The sequence below is a fragment of the Calidris pugnax genome, unplaced genomic scaffold (genome assembly GCF_001431845.1).
Source record: "Calidris pugnax isolate Ruff unplaced genomic scaffold, ASM143184v1 scaffold448, whole genome shotgun sequence".
NCBI classification, from domain to species: Eukaryota; Metazoa; Chordata; class Aves; order Charadriiformes; family Scolopacidae; genus Calidris; species Calidris pugnax.
The window spans coordinates 675,676-683,074 of record NW_015091198.1 but is presented as its reverse complement, the minus strand read 5'-3'; positions in this window follow the sequence as shown (position 1 = coordinate 683,074).

Below are 7,399 nucleotides of genomic sequence, written 5' to 3'. Positions count from 1 at the left end.
AAACTGCAGGTCTCAGTTGCTGGGAAAGCAAACAAACAACAAACAAACCAACATTTCACCCTATATGCTGTCAACCTCCTTTTTGCACTGTCCTCTCCCACTGCACTGACATGTACTCACAGAACCAGCCTAGTCCAAGGTTGGACACAGCCATAAATGAAAAGCTGAAATTTCTATCATCTTTTCATTTCTGAAATTGCATGTTTTATTAATTTCTAAACCATTTGGGGCTCAAGCCCAGATGACTAAAAAAATGGAATGATTTCTCATCAGTGCAGAATTAGACAGATTTCTAAGCCACCCATTTAAAAAAACTCCCATTCGTGTTTTTATTTAAAACAAAATGCCAGATTATGAGGCATAACCAATCTGACAGTATTTCTCTGAACTCTAATTGCAAGGAATCAAGGTAACACTACTTTCACTCCCCAAAAATTCAAACAGAAATTATTTTTACAGACAAAAGAGATGAAAACAAAGAGAATACTCCTTGCCCCTTAAACTGAGACAGTCTGGAAGTATTTCATAGAGCTGCGTGGGTAATGATTTTTATGCTACCCAAAGGTCTTAGTAATTTAAAAAAATCACCCCAGAGACAAATGTCTGAGAAAATATTCATGTTCTTATAAGACACAAACATTTTTGGGTGATCTTAAATGATTCAGTCGTTTGTAAAGAATGGAAAACCTCTTCTACACTATCCTCTTTCAGCTAGTCTCAGAGACAGCTTCAACACAAAGCAATTTTTTTTTTTGTTATTTATTTTGAAAATGTAGAAACAAGATGGTTTGGAAATTCAATGACTTTTTTTTTTCTTTTTAATTGAAAAACATACCAAACCCTCTCTTACAGTTAGCTTTAATTTCATCAATAAATCCTATCCAAAAGATACCCAAAACAAAAGCACAGTTTGGAAATGCCTCAACAGCTCCAGTGCCTCATCTGTAAGAGAGCAGGGAAACCTCCTACTTTGCCTCAAAACCATTTAAAGGTTGAACTTGTTTCAGCCTCCTGCCTCCATACTAGTAACACGAGCAGCGCTCAGAGCTTTGATCCTGGGGGATGCTCCTCAAAAAAGGCTGCTTCCTCTTGTATTTTTTGTTCACCTAAGGAAAGACATACTCCACACAAGAAATGACACTGCACTCCCATATATGGCACATGATGCACCGTGACCGAGCTCCTTCGTTACCCGCAGAGAGAGACTGAAGGCCCTGGCAGCTGGGGAAGGACACCCTGCATCTGCTCAGGCTCTGCATGGAAAAAGTAATTCTCTGTCCCTGTCATCCGACACCTCTTGCCATCCTTACATTTGCTTTGTATTTTAAATAGAACATTGTTAATGAACATACTTTCCATTGCTCAATGCAATTGAGAGTTTAACTCCTCGGGAGCAGGGCTAAATCCCAGAGAAAGGTCAAGCTGGCCCTTGGTATGCAGCAGCACCAGACACAGCACCGGGGAGCAGGCAACCCACAGAACCAAGGTGGAAAGACTGAGGAGAGGCAATCACTGAGCCCAAGAACGTGATTCTGCTCTTGACACAGGGTGTCTTCACTGAGAGCAAGCTACCACCACACATAAGAGCAAAGGCATCCCTGCAGCTGTTTCCACCAGCCCAGGGATAGCCAAGAAGCCCCTCTGAAGAGGGGGATTTGTATGAGTGGGGTGGACATCAGCCAGCGGGGATCTGCAAGGGGAGCAGCGTCCCTCTGTCTAGCAACACTCGAGGGGCTGGATCCTCAGCTAGGAAAAGACAGAGGCTGTTTTGTGCTACTCACAGTGCTTTGCTTTGGAGATATCCCAGACCTAAATTGGCTTGCACAGCCGTCCACAGTATCAACACCTGCCAAAGAGACCATCCTCCTGTCCCCATCTCCCCACTCACATTACAGGTGCTTTCCTCTTACATGCAGGAGTTGAGTGTCAAAAACATGGACACCGGGCTCTTAAAAGGAACAACTGTTTCTGCACTCCATCAGTGTTCTCCCTAGACTTGGACTAGATTTTAATTTATTTTAGAAGACTGGTCTCCGGCCAGCGATTGGTGCAGTTCTGTGGGGAAACAGAGACCAGATGAACAGAACAGGGCATTTACCCAGGGCAACAAAACACAGCAGCCAGGCACGCCTGGTGTGTCAGGAGTTACTCACTGGTCTCACAGCACCCAAGTGTTGTACACAGTGTCCTCCACTCACCACCACAAGCTCGTCTGGGCAAAGGTTGTTCAGACATGGCTCCTCACAACACCCTCCGTGTAGCTTTCTTTTCTCACTCCTAGGAGCTGCTAGACACTGGTCATTTCTCCCCCCCACCTACAGGCTAAGAAACCAAGGAAGCACATCAACAGCTGTGTCACTCTTCCCTAGAGCAAGAAGGAACAGAAACTGTACTATTTGACCCTAACACTGTACATACTCACTGCCACCTCACAGCATCAGCCCAAGGCTCTGAAGATTTGACATCTATTTGGAGACATCATCTCCAACACTTTCACACAACAGCAATATATGTGATTATTTCCTATTATTGAGGTGCCTGACGTTACTGCTACATCACCTGCTAGCCCCGACCCTCATGCCATGATGGCAAACCCAGGAAGAGAAAGTTTTGCAAAGAAGTCCTCTTTCTGGCAGACAAACTTGGCTGTTCACATCACTAAGCCCTCTCAGTCATCACATCCATCTCCTCTACGTTAGTACTGAGGTATTAAAAGGCCACGGTATGTACAACGCTCCTGTCAGAACAATCTCCACAAATGTAACCCTCCCAGTGATGTAAACTTGCTTCCACACTGAAACATTTTCTTTTTTTCACATAGCTCCCCTCTTATGGCATTTCATACCATTATTACAAGAGCAATTGCTCCACTTCAGCAGGTTTTCAACCAAATCTCGGGCTTTAAACACAAAACATTCAAACAGTTTTCTTCCAAGTGCTGTCCATGTAGTCCTGCTGCAGATTTGAATCTACACCCTTCTTATGCCAAGGAGGCTGACTTTTACAGGGATACAGGAAAGTGCTCAAATGTGTAATGAAGAAAAGATGCTTCTTTAGTAACCTATTTCTCATTTATTTGATAATGAAAAATGCAATACTTCCTCATATACCCAGGCACTTGCATTTACTTCAAAATGAAATTTGAAATGTTGCTGAAAATATAAAATTTCACTTTGATATCTACATTCTAGATTAATTGGCACAATACATATCAGATCACGATCTGTTAGAGCATTAAACTGAACTTGCCATTACTAAAATCTATGGTTTGGGAGGACAGTACCTATTAGTTTATAAACATTTCATTTCTCTGCCGATGTAGCAATGGGGGGAGCAAATACTCCTAAAACAAACTGTTTATTGTAAAAGGAAGGCTATTGCCAATCCTCTGGGAAGGCTTTGCACTAAGAAATGAATGAGGGAGATTGATAAAAGCAATAAAAATTCACGTGTGCATTTTCTTGGCAGCATGAAAAGTATTTCAAGAGGTATCGTTCACACTGGCCCAAAGAAACAACGATGATAATTATTATTTGCCATTATACTTTTAAACAGAAAAAAATATTTTTACTGTGTCTCCATAGTTTGCATACATTGTTTATTCCCACAAGGGCATACAGAATTCTGCCAGATGAAGGGCATTTAGGTATGGAGAAATGTCACAGGGTGAATTCCAGCCAGTGGCATGGCTCTGGGGGAATTCAGCTCCTGCCCAACCTCACAAACATCCGCTGGAGCTCACTTGGCCTCTTTGGGTCTCATGAGTGAAACTGGGCAATGAGGAGCATGTTAAGGCAGGGACTGGGACAGATGGACAGCACAAAGTCTTGAGAAAGCCAATGACAAAAGCAGCACCTCACGGTGGCTCCTCAGTTATGTTCTCTACAGCCATCTGGAGCATTTCTCCTTGGTGCACTGTTCTCTGTGCTGACCTTTTCCTTCCTCACTTCCCTGTTGTATGCCAGGCAGCAAAAGGGACAGACTGCTGTGACTCTGGTCTACATACAGAGCACAAAGGTTTGAACAACTTCCACCCTCTTTTGAGCATACCCAGCATGACAGTGCTGTGTAGTACAGGCCATTTTCTGTGCAGGCAGATTGTTAAGAGGATCAGAAGTGAGGAGGAGTGCATAACACCACTTCTACCTCACCACACTTGAGATTATTTTCCCAGTGCTCTGCTACAATGACCGAGAGATCACAAGTGAACCCCAGGCTGACATGGAATAAGAAAAGTAAATCTCTCTTTCTCATGGTTGCCATGAAACTTGCGAAGCAGGCTTACAAGTGAGATGGTGAAGAAACAAATCACCCATCATTTGTTACATTTGGGCAAAACCAAATCTCGCCTGTCTTTAAACCAATCACATTTGGGGTTTTTTGGACTTGAAACTCAATTCACACTTCGTGTAGACTTGCAGTTGGGAGCCACAGAATGTTTGTACTGCATGGAAAGAGCCTTTTTAAAAAAACAGAAAGTTCCTTTTCAGAGCAAAACTATTATTTAATTCAATGCCCCTTCTGGAACTGGCACAGTTACACAAGTTTCTGTTTAAAGATCTCTACAGCGTAGCCATGCTTAACTTTTCCCAGCAAGACGCAAAGAAAAAGAAGATACTGAAGAAACCCTGCAGTCAGGTATAGCTTGTAGGAAGGTCAATATAGCACAACGTTCACAACCTCAAAAGTTAGTGTTTGTTACCACAAAAACCCTTATTGGGTATCTCCTTCATTTCACATCCTCTGCACACACTTCAAAGAAGCATGACAGTGATTGTGTCTGCCTATAGCTACAGTGAAGATGGTGGTATTTAGTTTCCTACAACCTAGCTAATTAGTTAGTCATAACATCATAACCCCATCCACCCTGCAGCAAGTTTAGCATGTCTGGGGACAGCACATAGTATTAAATGCTTGGAGAGAGGCTACAGAATGTCTGTGGATCAGTTTTAAAGCCTTACAAGAAATTATAACAGAATAAGACCTTAAAATGGCTACTAAAAAAAGAAATTGCCATCCACCCCATCATTACAGAACAGTGTAGAGATCCACTTCCCAAAGTAAGCAAAGTTTCTAGATTGTTTTCAAGAGTTCCTGGTAGTCAGGACTCATAAAAGGTTTCTTTTCTCTGAGGGGAAGCTTCTTTCCAGCTCTCAGCCCCCATGAACTAAACTCTTATCCAGGGCTCAAGCAAACACGTGCTCCACTGAATCCCAAAAGCCCTGGCAGAAATAAGAGAAAGCTACATGTCCTTCCAGGTAAAAGGGATTAATTGCTTCCTATACTCTCCTTACAGAAGGCACACATATCCTAAACTGGGTATTGTTCGAGGAACAACACGACCATTCTGTATGTTAACATGCCACATACACCCGGTACTCCAGGGGAAATTGGGGATGGGCATTTTTTGCTCACTCCTCAGGCTATTACACTTCTCAGCTTTATCAATTCAGAGACAGAAAAACAAAATAAGTTTTCTCTTTTATCTTTCCAAATATCAGCTCTCCACACTGTTTTCTCAGGAAGGCATTTTCTCTGGCTCTTTATGAGACACAACTGATGCATTTTTTACTCCATGCTATACTGAACACTACCATTTTTCAGGTTGTTCTCCTCCATGCAAATGACAGTACTTATTAACTGCCTCATTAGTTTAAAAAGTGGTTTCATTTCAGAGTTTCTCATCTGTACCATTCCTGTATATCTGAAAGACTAAGTTTGTTTTTAGAAGACAACTAATAAAACACCTCTGCCTTTGTTTATCTTACAAGGTTTCCTCTGGTCTGTTTCGTAGTCATTAAGGAACATACCTGATCTTCTGAACGAGGGTTGATGTTATCACTTGTATCTCTTGCGCATCCCTGATGGAAGGAAAAACAGCAATTAGTTGAGCCCATATAGGCCACACCACACGTAGCAAGAACACATTTTCACAAGAGCAGGACTTATCTACCTTTTGGGCAAGTTTGCTAAGGCTGGGAAACAAGCCATTCAAGGAAGACAGGCCAGTATGTACACAAACTCAGAGTACAGCCCGACAATTTGTTCAACAAACGCCTTTATGTGCCTTTTGTATTCACAACGTGCTGCTATGATCTACGTTACTTGAAAATTAAGCACATTTTTAGTGGTCTGCAGCTGATTTATGTAGGACAACAGCTCTGATAAAGAGACAAACTTTGCTGAAAGTTTGAACTCTTCATAGCCATCTTTGAGAGTTTTTATCCTGTGCCACATGCTAACGCAAACACAGACTGATCAACACTTGAGTAGTTTCCTTCTTTGGTCCCAGACTTAACAAATTCTCCCTACAGAGGAAACCAGGACTTCAGGCTGTAACTTCCATCTTTATTGGGAGTGCTCCCTGAAACAGCTGCCCTTCTTGAGCTTTGGTAAAAGTGATTTTGAAATAGTTTACTGAGCAACTCGTACAGTCCTGCTCCGAATCAGTACTGGCACATGCTGAGAAGGGCTGAAGCTATCCAACTAACAGACAAAGACTTCAGGCCAGCATCCTAGATTGGCAACCCTCTTTTAAACTTCATAGTTTGGACTTTCATGTTAAAAGACCTAGGAAAACAAAATCTTGTCCCATGGTGAGAGATCACCTGCCCCCGTCATCTTCAGGCCTGCCAAGTCACATTCTCAGCTCATGAGACTCACACACTTGACTCCCACATCCCTCTGCCTGCTGATACCCAGCTATTGCTGGACCTCACATGCAGGTCTTGGAGGGCTGTGGCATCTCTCTGGTGCTCCAAGGCACCCGCTGAAGGAGCTGTCTCTCCTGGTAGTGGTGTGTATATATGCCACGCGTGGTCAGAGAGCAAGAGCACGATTGTGGTGCTCCGCCAGGAACGAGAGCTGGTAACCAGAGGCCCATGCCCCGAGGAAGGCACAAGCATCAGCTGCAGCCTGTCCCTCTCTGTCACATCGTCTTGCACCCACATGACTAACACTGTGTGACCCCATACAAAGGCACACTAAGGAGAGTCACATATCAAGGGAGAGGTAAGCTGAGAGCTCCGTGTCTTATTCTAGCTTGCCCCACACTATAATGCCAACATAAAAAAAATGGATGAAGAACATGCAGGTCCCTGATGGGCAGCCATGTTAAATTGGCAGCTGGGTTCTTCTTGAAAGAAGACAGCACATAAGCTTTAAATAACCTACTCAGAAACCAAACCTCTAGGCTATTCATATCAGAGATGAATAGTTGGGCACACTCTTTGCAACACAGACTGAAAGTCTTAAAAGGGCTTTGTGAGATGGGTCAGTGCTGTCCCTTGTTGTGTTTTCAAAAATTCTGATCAAGACCTTGCAGCTTGGCTTTACAGACCGTAGCACCATCACATGTAGTAAGACAGAGAAATACACATAACCATACAATACACATAAC